The sequence below is a fragment of the Lynx canadensis genome, chromosome A3, assembly GCF_007474595.2.
Source record: "Lynx canadensis isolate LIC74 chromosome A3, mLynCan4.pri.v2, whole genome shotgun sequence".
In the NCBI taxonomy this organism is placed as follows: Eukaryota; Metazoa; Chordata; class Mammalia; order Carnivora; family Felidae; genus Lynx; species Lynx canadensis.
The window spans coordinates 102,106,075-102,121,340 of NC_044305.1; the positions used below are offsets into that span (position 1 = coordinate 102,106,075).

The 15,266-nt window shown below is 44.9% G+C and overlaps 1 protein-coding gene across 1 annotated transcript in view; it reads right to left on the minus strand.

Annotated features, from left to right (window-relative positions):
- The window catches only part of LOC115510830 (interleukin-36 gamma-like), a 157,660-nt gene that overhangs the window by 79,465 nt on the left and 62,929 nt on the right, over positions 1 to 15,266 (minus strand). The window contains exon 2 of the mRNA XM_030311094.1: positions 8,707 to 8,860. The gene's annotated coding sequence lies outside the window, so the exon portion shown is untranslated. The remainder of the gene's footprint in view (positions 1 to 8,706; positions 8,861 to 15,266) is intronic.

Genomic DNA, 15,266 nt, shown 5'->3' on the forward strand with positions numbered 1-15,266 from the left:
GGCATATGGGAGAGGGAGAAAGAAGAACCCCCACTGGGCATTGCCTTGGAGTAGATGGGGTACTAAGGTAGGAATTCAGTAAGAGAATATGTGGAACATTCTTGTATTCTGCCCCCTTGATCCCCACAGCCACCCTGCTTTGACTCTCCTCCTAAAAATCAGTCACTGTTCTGGTCTGGGAATGAAGGGAGAGACAGAGACAGAGAGAGAGAATCCAGAATTCTTGCTCACTTAGGGCTAGGCTGGAGATTTGTTGAAGACAATAGCGCCCATAGGAATCTCTGAGAAGCCATACCCTTGGCACCTGGTCATCACCCATCTCCTCTGGCAGATTCCCCACTTCTCTCTTTCTTGCACTGTCTGCCAGTGCTAACTGGCCCGCTCACTCTCCCCCAGCATGTCTTCTCCTCACGCCCTTGAATCATTACATTCCTTGCACCTGAATGGCCCTTCTCTCTCAATCACCATATGCTTACGTTTCATGCAGGCATCAAGGTCTGGCTCAAATGTCATCTCCTCTGTGAAAAATATAACTTATACATACATACATACTACAAATTATTAAGAACACACTTCATTCTGGGAACACATTTATCTCCTCTAACTCTCATAACCACCATGGCAGGCAGGTGTTATTACACCCATTTTGTAGGCAAAGAAAGCAGGTTCAAAAGTGTAAGAGCACACAGCTAGTCAGTGACAAGGCTGAAATTCAAGCCCAAGTCTACTAAGCCCAGCTTCTGTTCCCTTGACCACAGCACTATTTTACCTCAAAATCCAGTGCTTTCCGCCCTGATCCCATATTAGGATCACCTGATGCCCAGATCATGCCTCAGACCCATCACAAAGAATCTCTGGGGTAAAACTGTCTACATTTTAATGCTCCCCCAGGAAACTCTAGTGTAAACCCAGGACTGAGAACCACCATCTTACTTTATCTCCTTCACCTTCTCAAAGGTACCTCTTGCCCCCTCTGAATTCCCACACCACTCTGTTCCTACCTTCAATTATTCAATCGTTCATTCAATCACTGATCCCTTACTGGGTACCAGTCACTACACAGAGCTCTGGGGATCAGCATGAAACAAGACCATACCTCCTGTCCTTGTGCAGTTGCTCTCCAGCAGAGGAGGCACTCCGTTAAAGGTAAGAACCGCAAAATGTGAAAAGCAAAACTTTAAAACCTTTGTGATTTGGAGGCAGGGAGTGATTTCTTAAGCCAGACACTAAAGGCATAAACCATAAATGGGAAACTGAACACTTCGACCTCATTTTGAATGTTAAACTTTTTTCATTAAGAGATACCATTAAAGAGTGGAAAGGCAAGCCACAAACAGGGGTATAAAATTTGCAACATATGCATTTCACCAAAGATTAGTATTCAGAATATAAAGAACTCCTACAAATACTTTTTTTTTAATCCAGCAAGAAAAAGCAGATGCATTTCATAGAAAAGTAAATATAAATGACTAGAAACATTTGAAAAGATGATCCATCTCATTAAAAATTAGAGAAATGGGGGGGGTGCGCCTCGGTGGGTCAGTCGGTTGAGTGTCTGACTCTTGATTTCAGCTCAAGTCATGATCCCAGGGTCATGGTATCAAGCTCTGTGGGGAGCCTGCTTAAGATTCTCTCTCTCCCCCCCTCTGACACTCCCCTGCTCAGGCTCACATTCTCTCTCTCTTTCTCTCTCTCTCTCTCTCTCCCTCTTTCTCTCTCCCTCTCTCTAAAACAAACAAAAAAATTTTAATAGAGAAATGGAAATTAAAGCATAATAAGATACCATTTTACACCAAATATACTGTCAAAATTCTTAAGGTTTGGCTATACCAAGTGTTGCCAAAAATGTGGAGTGATGGGGATGTTGAGATACTGCTAGTGGGTATGTAAATCCTAATGCAAACAACTGCAATGCAATGTAATAAGTATATATTAGGTGGAGCAGGAAGTGACTAGGACATATGGCAGGTGGGGCAGGAAAAAGCCTGTGAAGGCTGGGATGTAAGGGATGAATAACAGTTACCCAGCCAAAGGAAGGGAAGGGTGTTCCAAATAGAAGAAGGGTGAGCATAATACATTCACGGCCAAAAAGAGGGATGGGCAAGAGCCAAGTCAAGAGGGCTAGAAACTGTGTCCAGGAGCTTGGACTCTAAGAGCCATGGGAAATTCGTGAAGGGTCTTAAAGAAGGGCATAACATTCATTCCTTCATTCAACAAAAAGTCACTGGTACTTGCCAAAGGGCAGGTCCCACATAGGCTCTGGCTCCACATGACTGCATCTGTTCTAGAAATATCACTCTGGCTGTAGGAGAACAGGTTGGAGGGTCACAAAACTAGAAGCAGGGAGACTACTGAGGAAGTGAGCTGGAGGTTGTCATCTGGACTGGGGAGCAACAGAAGCAGAGGATGTAAATGCATGGAGACATGAGTACTTGGGAAGTAAAAGGAACCAAGCATGGTGGTTATTAGACATGAGGTTGGAGTGGTGAAGAAAATAAAGGGCTCAAGGTGATGCTCTAGGTATCTGGGGGGATGGTGAGACTTTCACAGGCTAGGAACCAAACAGGAGGGTAGGAAGTGGACAATAGTTGCAGTTTGGCATAGTTAAGGGGTTAACAGAAGAAGACTAGATAGGAGACCGGGAAAGGAGTGGCCAAAGGAAACCATAGAGGTATTGCAGAAACTGGGGCAGGAGGGGATTGTGGCTTAAGAAGAAAATGATCAGTAGTGTGAAATGATGCTGCCAGTCAAGGTTTTTTGTGTGTGTGTGTGTTTGTTTGTTTGTTTGTTTTTTAGGGAAAAAAAGGCTCAAAGTGATCAATGACTGTGGGGACAAGGATGGCCTTCATCAGAGAAGTTTTGATCCAGTGGAGGGAGGAAGCAAATGTGTTGAGGGCTGAGGAGTACGAGGAAAAACAAGTGAAGGCACTTTTTGAAGAGAAACAAAGCAGTTTTGTTTTGTTTTGTTTTGTTTTGTTTTGATTTAAATAAGCAAGGCATGAGAGGCTCTGGTGAGAAGGAACCAGTAGAGAGTAAAAGGTTGAACATGAGGGAGAGAGAGATCCCAAAACAGCAAGATCGTTGAGAAGACGGGTATTCCATTTCAACCCTAATTGGGTGTACTTCAATTCAATTCTAGCAATAACCACCCAGAGTTAGTGCAGACTCCACAAGTTAAAGGACATGGTCCCCAGTAAGACTGTCCTGACCTCAGGTGCCAATGGCACTTCAAGGGCCCCCAGGGCACACATACTTCCGACTGACTGGCTATAAATTCAGAAGATCCCAAGACCCCCTTGGGTTTTATAATTCGTTAGAAAGAGTTACAGAATTCAGGAAAGTGCTGTTATCATTACTATTTTATTACATAGGATACAAATCAGGGGGACCAGCCAAATGCCAAGACACAGAGGGAAAGGTCTGGGAGGGAACCGAGAGCTTCCCTGCCCTCTCCATGTGGAGTCAGGATGCATCAGACTCCCAGCACATGGTTGTGTTCAACAACAAGGAGGCTTCTCCAAGCTCAGCATCTAGAGTTTTTCTGGGATTTCATTATGGAAGCATGTTTGATTAAATCATTGGCCACGTGACTGAAGTCAATCTTCAGTCCCCCTCTCCTGGCCTCCCAGGAGGCTGGGAGGAAGAGTTGACTGGTATCATCGTGTGGCTCAAAGCCCCAATCTTCTGATCACGTGATTGATATTTCTGGACACTAGCTTCCATCCTGACGTTATCTAGGGGCTCTGCCAAGAGTCAGAAACTTCAAGGGTTTCAAAAATTCCTTAACAGATATCTAGGGAAAAAACAAGATAAACTCTTTATCATACAACAGTGGATCAGGAGGTTCCAGGCCTGGGTGGAAGGATAAAAAACCTCTCCCACTCCAGTAATAAGAGAACAGATTGCTGGGTTGGGTGGGATGCAGGCTGGAAGCATGATAGGAAATGCTGGAGGAGCTCTCCTGGGGGTGTCTATTTTCAAGGACTAAGTATGAGGGGGAGAGGTGGGATCAGGATTGGAGGTCAATGGTGAGAATTTGAAATCATTGCTGTGAGAGCTTTGTAGGACTGACAGACATTGTGAGAGCCCATGCATCCAGGTGGCAGTCATCCGTGAGGCTAGGTGGTTGTCTTCAACAGCCTCCAGCAGCCCCAATAGAGATGCAGAAGAAACAGACCATCAATACAACTAGGCCTGGGGTTTTGCCTAGGAAGTATTAGGGAAGAAAAAGGGAAAGGCTGCTGAGAAGACCAGCAAGAAAATGGTTGAACAGCTGGAGCACAGAAACTAAACTGGCTGAATAAGGAAGCAAAAGCAAAAAGACAGATAGAGAGGGAGGATATCTGTGGTCTAGTGGTCCTGATAAGGGTGAATAATTGGCACTTTGAGAGTATGGGAGTGAGAAACAGGAAGGCTGTGGTCAGAAAGAAGGATGTCTGTGTGTATGATTGCCTACATGGAGTCTTTCCAAGAGGTGCACAGCCTTGGGGGTGGCAAAAAGGGGTGCCTCTTCTCAGCACCTCCTGTTAATTTCTTATACTCAAGATAAGTTCCCTGAAGAGAGGTACCTATATTTAATTCATCTTTGTATTCCTAGTAATACTAAAAATACTATATGGAAGGCAATTATACTTTTTGGGAACAGAGAATGCTGGAAAATTCATGGTGAGCTCACTGCAGGGGGCTCCATTTGGACAGCAGCCTCAAGGAACTAATGAAACAAAGAGACAGTGATGCTGACTGGGGAACAAGATTCCCCCTCCCTACTACAACCCCAGACCAAGTGAGCTCTTTATGAATGAATGTTGCCAGTTAACACTTTCCAGTCTTAATGCACACGTACACACACATAACCAGTGATCCCTGTTGGATTATCACTACTATCAGAGATTTGATGTCAACAGTGAAAAGGAGGCCACTCTCATTAGGAAGAGAAGAAAGAAGGAGGAAGGGAGGCAAACTAGTATTTCCTGTGTGTTGACCATGGTCCCTCTCTGTTAGATGCTTTCACATACGGGACCGTGTTTATCTTTATAACAACCCTGAGAGATAGGTCTTCATTTTAAACATAAGGACATCAGGCCAGGAAGATGAATGACTTTCAGGGATAAGGCTATGAGGGCAGAGACTAATTCTCTTTGGTCTTTTTCACTCGCCCACTGACTATCTCCTAGAACCCAACATTCAGTGATAATTCCACCCATTAGTTGAGTGCTCATCACAAGCAAGGTGTCATAGGAGGCGAGGGAGTTGATTTTGTCATGGCTCTCTAGGAGCTTAAAGACCAGAGGGGAAGGTCACATGTGTTCCCAAACAGTCACACCCAAAGCAGCTCCCTAATATTAATTGGGGGAGACTAAAGTGAAAAGTCCTGTTCTGGGTTTTGACATGGTATGTTTGTTTGCTTATTTTCAGGATTGCTTTCTTTTGACTAGCACTTAGAAGAAGTAAGAGCAGGGGAGCCTGGGTGGCTCAATTGACTAAGAGCCCGACTTTGGCTCAGGTCATGACCTCATGGTTCGTGGGTTCAAGCCCCACATTGGGCTCCCTGCTGTCAGTGCAGAGCCCACTTTGGATCCTCTGTCTCCCTCTCTCTGACTCTCCCCTACATGTTCTCTCTCTCTAAAATAAGTGCACATTAAAGAAAGAAGAAGAAGAAGAAGGAGGAGGGCAAATTTCCCTGTCCAGCAAACAAAGAGAGACTGAGGTGAATCCTACTGTATCCTTGATACTTGAAAATAGTGTCTCCTGGGGAGCCTAGGCGGCTCAGTTGGGTAAGGATCCGATTTCAGCTCAGGTCATGATCTCACAGTCCGTGAGTTCGAGCCCCGTGTCAGGTTCTGTGCTGACAGCTCAGAGCCTGGAGCCTGCTTCGGATTCTGTGTCTCCTTCTCTCTGACCCTCCCCCGTTCATGCTCTTTCTCTATCTCAAAAATAAATTTAAAATTTTTTTTAATTTAAATAAATAAATAAAATAGTGTCTCCTAAGAAATCAATCTCAGGAAAGAGGGAGTCCAGGAACTTACCAAACTTCACAAAATCTGACTGATTCCTGAGATCTGGTTGCCCACAAGATAATGTAAGAGCTAAGTGGTCTGACAGTCGAACAATCTGTGTTAAAGCCAGCAAGACTGCTGTGGGTTCAGAGAAAACATTGTGGTCTTATTCCCCTTTCCCTTCATCTCCACTCATACCGACCTAGTACCCTGGTCTACGGTCCATTTGTAGTAAGATAATCAGGCAGGGGTCAACTCCCACTGTCAGGACTAGTTGAGCAAGTTCCTGAAGAATGTGGCCCTTGGCTGCGATTTCAGTCCTGGGCTTCCCCAGGAGCACAGTGTAACATCCTGCCCTCTCTCTTACTGAACACCCCTGTGGGGAAAACTCCAGGCGGAAATTGGGCACCTACATGGGAGTCTGCAACTTCCCCAATCTGTGGCTTGACCCTCGGCTAGACTCATTCCTCATCTACAAACTGACTTCCGTAGCTCAGTAGGAGAGATCCGAGCAAGAGTTGTTGGGTGCCTTAAGACCACGTGGAGTAGAACCCTGTTGGGCAAGGTCATTCTCTGAACTGAACAAGCAATTTCAGATGGAACTCCCAAGAGGAAGTAAGAAGTGAGAAAGGGCAGGGAACCTACCCACTCAGCCAGAGCAGGCAAATCCACCAGGCAGGAGCCAGGGACACAAACCGCCCACCCAAAGGCACTGAACTGAATGACTCTAATATTTCAGGGCGTGCATCCTTTGGAAAATCTGGGGTGAAACCTAAGACAGGAGCCAGCTGGCTCATTTGACCAATCTCCACTCAAAAGTTCTTAATCCTCCACCCTGGCCTGGGACACGAGAGGAACAAGGCAGCAGGGGTATGCTCCAATTGTGGCCACAGGCTAGTGGAGCAGTCTGCCAGCAAACAAGAGATGAGAGATCATTTCAGACAGCAAGAAGCAAATACACAGGAGTAATGTGCTAATGAGTAGCTAGAACTTTTTATTTTGGTGTAGAGTCCCATTCGTTTATTTTTGGTTTTGTTTCCCTTAACTGAGGAGACATATCCATAAATATACTGCCGAAGCCCATAGCTAAGAGACCACTACCTGTTTCCTTTGAGGAGCTTTATGGCTTTGGGTCCCACATTTAGGTCTTTAATCCATGTTGAGTTCATTTTTGTGTATGGTGTAATAAAATGGTCCAGCTTCATTCTTTTGCATGTAGCCACCCAGTTTTATAAAAAATATGGTATCTATTATATATATTTAAAATATCATAAATGTATATGTTTATTATATGTAATATACATGATGAAATATTACTCAGCCATAAAAAAGAATGAGATCTTGCCATTTGCAACAACAAGGATTGACACAGAGGATACTATGCTAAGTGAAATAAGTCAGAAAGAGAAAGACGAATTCTATATGATGTCATTTATGTTCATATGTGGAATCTAAAAAATAAAACAAACAAAAAATGGAAACAGACTTGTAAATACAGAGAACTAACTGGCTGCCAGAAGGAAAGGGGTTGTGGGGCTGGGTGAAATAGATGAAGGGGATTAAGAGGTACAAACTTCCAGGTATAAAATAAGTTAAGTCACCCATGGGGGAAGGGAAGGGGAAAAAAATAGTTACAAACAGAGAGGGAGAGAGGCAAACCATAAGAGACTCTTAAATACAGAAAACAAACTGAGGGTTGATGTGGGGAGCCAGGGAGAGGGGAAAATGGGTGATGGGCATTGAGGAGGGCACTTGCTGGAATGAGCACTGGGTGTTATATGTGAGCGATTAATCACGGGAATCTACTCCCAAAACCAAGAGCACACTCTATACACTGTACATTAGCCAATTTGACAATAAATTATATTCAAAAATATTAGATAGATAGATAGATAGATAGATAGATAGATAGATAGATAAAGTCACAAGGATGGAAAGTACAGCATAGGGTTCATGGTAATATTAAAAAACATTGTATGGTGATAGGTGGTAACTACACTTACCACAGTGAGCATTACATAATGTATAGAATTGTCAGATCACTGTGTCGTACCCCTGAAACTAATAACATTGTATGCTCCCTATACATACCATCGTAATTAAAAAAAAAAAAAAAAAAAGATGGCTGGAACTGGAGACAGAGGATGAGACTTGGGGGTCAAAGGAGATCTTGATGAGAAAAACATAAACCAACTTGCCCTCAGTTAGGGGCAAGACTGACAAGTCAAGAAACAGACAGAAAGCCTGTGTGCCAGGTGTGGTAAGCAAGAGGAAGAGGGCTGAGAGATTAAAGAAAGTGCTATCAGGGCTGGCTGTGTGAGCCTCGGAAGGGCCTCAGAGAAGGAGACCCCACCTAAACTAACTAATGACGTCGCAATGGGGCATGCTGAGGTCATGGACTTCTGCCCCAAACTCGGAGACATGGGGGTAGCCTATCCCCTAAAGAGGGGCACCTAGGGCCCATCACAAACATAGCTATGAACCCCATGCTCCCTAGTCCACAAGCATCCTGCAACCAGAGACGTGGACAGGCCCCAGCAGGAGGCAAACAATACCGGCCACCTGGACTAGCCAAGAGTGAACCACCCAGGCACTCAAAGCCCTCCCATTATTCCCCAATGCACTCACAGAACCACTCCTCTTCAGATCATGTCTGGATGTGGAGACCCCAGTAACCATTTCCTTAGGCCTCCCTTTGCACAGTACAAACCTGCCAGATGCCCTGCTGAAGCAGACATCCAGGGAGAGGGAAGGTGAAGTTGGGCTCCTGGATGGGGGAAGGCCAGTGGTGAGGATTCTGTACGGGCAGACAAAATTTCCCTTCTTCTCTTCTAGGTTTGTTAGCTGGTCTACTAATTAAATTGCTGTAAGACAGATTAACAGGAGAAAAGCAAATTTAATTTCATTTGCATAGAGGCCCCATAAAAATATAAGACCCAAAGCAGTCAAGCAATGGAGCCATTCTGAGCTAGGGAAAAGGCTAGGGGCCTGGGGCTTCGGAGGGAAGGAGGATAATTCGCAGGCAGATAAGATGTGTGGTAATCAGATGTTTGTCCTCTGAAGCAGAAAAGTCTTACAGATAAAACTTATCTCTGGTAATAGCCCTCTTTCTGGTACAGGCCCCTTATCTAAATTATTTTAGGTAGTTTAGGTATTTTAGGGAGAGGTAATAAGCTGGGTTTTGAGTCTGATTGCCTTCAGCTCAAAATAATCCACATGCCAAAGTAGTACATTTTGAATAACACATTCTATTTCAGTTCATTAACCACTTACAACATGCCCAGGTTTCATAGGGGTCAAATATGCCTTATGCCTAATTATGAGGACAGAAATGCATCCCCAGTGATCACCTTCTAAGAGTCCCAAGGACACTGTCTCAGAATCCTCCCTCCGACCTCCACCTCAGTTTGCCACACTCACACTGCTGCTGGTGACATTCACTCATTCATTCATTCATTCAAGTCAATCAAATTGTACTGAGCACCGGCTACCTGCTAGGCGCTGCTCTAGTGTCTGGGGATACTACAGTGAGCAAAGGCACCCAGCCCCTGACCTTGGGGACCATTCATGAGGTGGCTGCACTGCTGGGCACACAATGCCTCCTAACTGCTCCTGTCCTATCAGCTCTGGAGAAGGTATATTGCCCTCCCCTAAATCTCTGAGACCACCTTCCTGCCTTCAATGAGGCTTTTCTGAAGGCTTGAGGATGAAAGAAGGGGAGTAAAATTGCCACGCGCAGTGTGGCTACCTCCAGGCCCACAGTCCAGGGCCTCATTCCTTGCCTCACTCGTAGAGTCTCTCAGTGTGGTAGGAACCAGCTCACCCCCACTTCCCCTGCCCCTACCCCCCACGATGGGTTCCAGGCAGGTCCAAGGCTCAGAGTCCTCGCCCCAGCTGCCAGATGCCTAAGATTGACCCCATACGCACCAGGGCCCTCCTCCTGCCCCAGCTTGCCTTCTCCCCAGGATGTCTGACAGTAGGTATCCATCCCTTTCAGGGCTCCAAGCCAGAGAGCAACAATGACCACATGGAGACCCCAGTCCACAGCCCAGTTTGCCAAGGTCAGCCCACTTCTTTCTTACAGTCCCTGGTCCAAAGTGAGGAGACACTCACCACTCACCTCATGCCTTTCCTGGTGCTTTCAGGTCCTCACTTTGCTCTGCAGTGAACAATCCCTCCAACATGAACCCACAATTTCCCAAACACCATCTCAGTGTGCAGCCCAGAGCACTCTCAGTTCACCGAGAGCCAAACCATGTTTCTCCCCCTCCTCTGACCTGGCCATGTCCCTAAGCGCATGTAGAGGAAAGGGCAGATGACCCCTCCATGGCAGCTTATACACCTCACAACACCTGCCATATTCTGCCTTAAATCGTAGGCATTTGCAAAAATTCCTTGAGGACAAGTACCATGGCTTGTATAGTTTTGTTCTCCTTCCTCTGTGCACCCATGGCACACATGCACCACAAACACAACTTACATGGTGCTTGGTGGGATGAATGATGGAAGTCATTCCAAAAGCTACTTACCCTGACTTGTCATCACCTCTGATTTCATCTTTCTGGATCTCCCACATTCCCAGAGTAATTGGGAAAAGTCCTCAAGAAACACCTGAAAATTGCCTTTTGGGTAAAATGGGAGTGTCTCTCCAGAAATGTACCTCCCAGGCATTTGTGATGAAACATGGAACAGAACACAATCTCTTCCTGGTAATAGTGACAGCTCCTGTCACCTCCCTGTCCCAGAAGACTTCATAAAGAGCTCAGGATTCCCCAGAAAAGTAGATGGACACCGTTCTGACTCAAGCCAGGGTAGCAAGGTGTTCACTGTGCCTTTGCAGAAGGAACTAAACTTTTCCAGGAGGACAACATCCCTGATCAGGCCCAGATCAGGCCGACCTGCTGTCTCTGCTTATCAACAAGGCTGCTGACTGAGGAGTTCATTCTGAGACGGACATTGTGCTTCTGGTGAGTCTCTGTTTTTAATCCAGGATATTCTTTTCTAAGGAAGTACTTTCTTGTCAGAGGAAGCTAGCTCAAGATGGAAGCCATGAGAGTGGCAGCATGATCACTCCTGGCTTTCATTCATTTGGTCAGCCAACATTCGGGAAGCACTGTCACGTGCAAGGCATGGAAATGAGAGCTATAATCCAAGCCCTGCAACAGGTATGTTAATAGTAAGGGAGATAAGCAAATAAAGCATGATGACGGAGGTTTGCGGAGGGTGTTAGAGGCTCACGGCACAGAGGAAGGACACCCACCATTTAGCTTGGGAAGGGGCATGTTATGGAGGAGGTAAAGTATGAACTGAGTCTTGAAGGATTAGACGATGGACAAACTACAAAGAGGAGACGGAGGTTCCAGGTTGTGCGAAAGCACAGAGGCTAGAAAGAATATTGCATTCAAGGGACTACAAATAGTTTGGGAAGGTTAAAGTGTGGGGTAGGAGAGGAGAGCAGAGGATTCCATGGTGGACCTTGTTTGGCATGCTCTGGTGCTTGGACTCATTCACAAAGGAGATAGGGAGCCAGTGATGAAATGTGAGCAAGGGCTTGATGTCACCAGATTTGCTTTGTGGAGATATATATCCCTGTGGCTGGTGTACAAGGAATGAATGGATGGATGGAGCTTCCATGGCAGCAATCAAACCAATTAGGAGATGATTTAAATGCCCTAGGTAAGAAGGGAGAAGGGTTTGAACTGACAATGGAGTATGAAGATGGGAGAAATCTACAGATCCCAGGCAGTCAGGAAGTGCTCAAAAAAAAAAAGACCTATTCAAACAGCTGATGGTGGTTGATGAATGAATGGATGGGTGAGTCCTTGGGTTGCAGTGACTGGGATACTTTCTGGTGAAATGGTTCATCCAGTGAGAAAGGCAATGGGGCAGGGGGGTAGTGAAGGGCTTCTCCTTTGTACTTTAAATGTTTGTATTATTTGAAACTCTGAAAATGAGCATGTATATTAACAAAAAGCCTGAGAAGGATGTTTTGTAAATCACTACTAGTTCTAACATACAACTTTCTGCTTGCACGTCATCAGTTAACTTTGATAGATCATTTCTAGAACTATCATATCAAACATCCTCCCTTGTGAAAACCTACTTTGAAAAATGGGTCATGTGAGGCAGCCTCATAGATTTGTTACTACATGCTGGAAGATTTTCCAACCCTCTAATGCCACGGAGAAAAAGGAAACCCAAGTCAGAGGTTGGTGAATTCTGGAATACCTATCCATTATATTGGAGTTTGGGCAGAATGTTTATAATACCTTTATACAACCAGACTTCCTCATTCCACATTGCTTACTAATTAGGGGAGATCAACCACCTAGAATCTGGGCCCCAGACTGGACCATTGAACCCAACAAATCCTGAGTGGCTTGACTAGGAACTTCCTATTTCCAGAAGATAGAAAACTCAGTTACAGCCAACAAGAAGGAAGTGATTGGAGAAGCGAAATTAACTGAATCCTGGAAGGAAATGGCCAAATCACCTTCAATTATGTAATAACCAGCAAGTAGAATACACACACCCCAGGCAGTTTAGGAGAGAAGAATTTCATCATAATTTTAGGAGCAAAGTATTTGTAAGCATTATTTTTTTTTAAGCTGATGATTCCAAGGGTAGTAATCCTAAAGGGATTTTTTTTTTTTTTTGAGAGTGCTATAACAAAGTCTTGAGGAGATAGGAAAGGACAAAAGAAATCAAACAACAGAGCTGACAGGAGCAGGTGAGAAAGTGAAAAGGAATAAGGAAGAAACTCAGAAAAGGGAAGAGAGAGAAATAAACACCCAGTTCGCAAGGTCCCAGGGCGACCCTGAGAGAAGGAGAAAGAAGATAATTCACATAACATGTCACAGCCAGGTGGGATAAGGAGGGAGAACAAGGGAACAGAGTTTACCCTAATCCTAAAAGGACAGTGTGGAAACATTTATGGGCAGAGTTGCCAAGATTCATGAATCTGCCAAGCCAATGTCATTTAGAAGATAATTGGATCATTGAGAAAGAGGTCTGTGCACTGTGGACAGCACAAGATGGGATTAAAAAAAATATGTGTAACAATTAACACAGTGATTTGGCTCAGTGATTTAAAAAAAAAAAAAAAGAATCTGGTTTAGGCTCAACTAAACCATGTTTGAGTCATGGTTCCAGCATTTACTAGTTGTGTGATCTTAGATAAGTTATCTCTGTCAGCCTCAGTTTTCACATAGGTGAAATGGGTCATACTATCTGCCTTAAAGTTTATTAGAAAGACTAAATAAGACAATGAAAAGAAGCACCTGGTACGTAATAGTTGCTCAATAAAGGACGGGTGGTTTTTTTTTTTTTTTTTTAAAGTATTATTTCTAAGTTTACATCTGAGAAAAATGATTTAATACAATGGTATAAGACAGGGGCTTGCATCCTATGACCTGAAAGATAAATCCAGTTAAGCTCATTCATTTACATGTTTTCTATGGCTGCTTTCTCACAATAATGGGAGACTTAAGTAGTTGCAACAGAGACCCTAAGACCCACAAAACCTAAAATATTTACTAACTGGCTCTTTATAGACAATGTTTCCAGACTCCTAGTATAAGCGGCACTAGAGCCCGGTGTTTGGGGCTGACTGTCTTACACCCATTATGTGCAATAAAAGATATAGAGTAGAAAAATGCCTGGCATCCACCTTACCTACCAAAAGGGCTTTTGCTACTGAATCCAAAGGAAAGACAAGTTTCCATTGGCCTCTCAGAGGTGGAATAATGACTCAGTCAACAGGGAGAAGCCTCTGCAGACCATACACTCACCAGACCCAGTGGCCTGCCTATATATTTGAGTCCTCCTTGTTCTAGACCAAGCAAGGAAATGGCCCATCCCTGGAATCTGCCTGTCTGCCCTGAGTACCTGGATCCAAGAGTGGGGCAGGCCCAATGGAGATGATGCTATACAAGGAAGAGCAGAGGTCTCAAAACTAAAATCACACTCTCCCAATCTGAAATAATCACTGAAACAGAAAGAAAAGGAGAGAAGTATCCATGGAGACTGGCATGGCTACACAGGACACTGTAAATACTTTCAGACACCAGAAAGACCCATGGAAATGGTGGAAAGAAATGACAGACTCTTTTTTTTTTTAATGCTTATTTATTTTTGAGAGGGGGGAGGGACAGAGAGAGAGGGAGACAGAGGATCCAAAGCAGGCTCTGCGCTGACGGCATACCATGAGATCATGGCCTGAGCCGAAGTTGGACGCTCAACTGACTGAGCCACTCAGGTGCCCCCAAAATGACAGACTCTTAAGAATATTGGAAGTCGGGGCGCCTGGGTGGCGCAGTCGGTTAAGCGTCCGACTTCAGCCAGGTCACGATCTCGCGGTCTGTGAGTTCGAGCCCCGCGTCGGGCTCTGGGCTGATGGCTCAGAGCCTGGAGCCTGTTTCCGGTTCTGTGTCTCCCTCTCTCTCTGCCCCTCCCCCATTCATGCTCTGTCTCTCTCTGTCCCAAAAATAAATAAAACGTTGAAAAAAAAAAAATTTAAAAGAATATTGGAAGTCAATGCCAAGGATGAGATGGGACTTGGCAAAAATGGTGGGGACAGTCATGCCTTAATGCTGTTCTGCACAAGAGAGTCAATAAGAAAGAAATGGCCCATAGCAGAGAGTAGATACTACAATTAAACATGATAATATAAGAACTAACCCATGATTATATGGGTTGTCTTCCTGTTCAAAATGATTAAAGACCATTGGGTGAGGCCAGGCTTGATAAGAGAGACGAGAGGCTTAATATCAGACATAAGGTGGCACCAAAGCACCCGCTCTGACTAAATGCCAGTCTCCTGTCTTGGAAAGATGACCAGCACAGAGGGCAACGTGCAGTTGGTAAGGGCTTGAATGACTCAAGAGATGAATCTTCCCACTACATCCTGGCATTGCCAACTCCCCACTTCTGCTTGTTCCATTTTCGTGGGCCTGCATTGCCATCTACACCACCGTCACCCTTCTAGGTCCTCCCCCAGTGCAACTATTTCTGTAGTAAGAAGTTTTCCGTTTATTAGGGACTTGAAGGAAGTTCTGTGGCCTGACTAGTCTTCTTGGAGAGACAGGGTTTGATACACGTATTGTGCAATATGCCTGTCTGACACAATAAGAGGTTTCACTTCCTAAGATGGTCAGGATGCTGCCAGGTTTGGGGTCCAGGCTATGGGGCTGGGATGAGACATGGCAGAACTGTAGAAACTACTACGTCAAGGGGCATTGCCCCATGGCTCCAAAAATTTCCCTTGAGCAA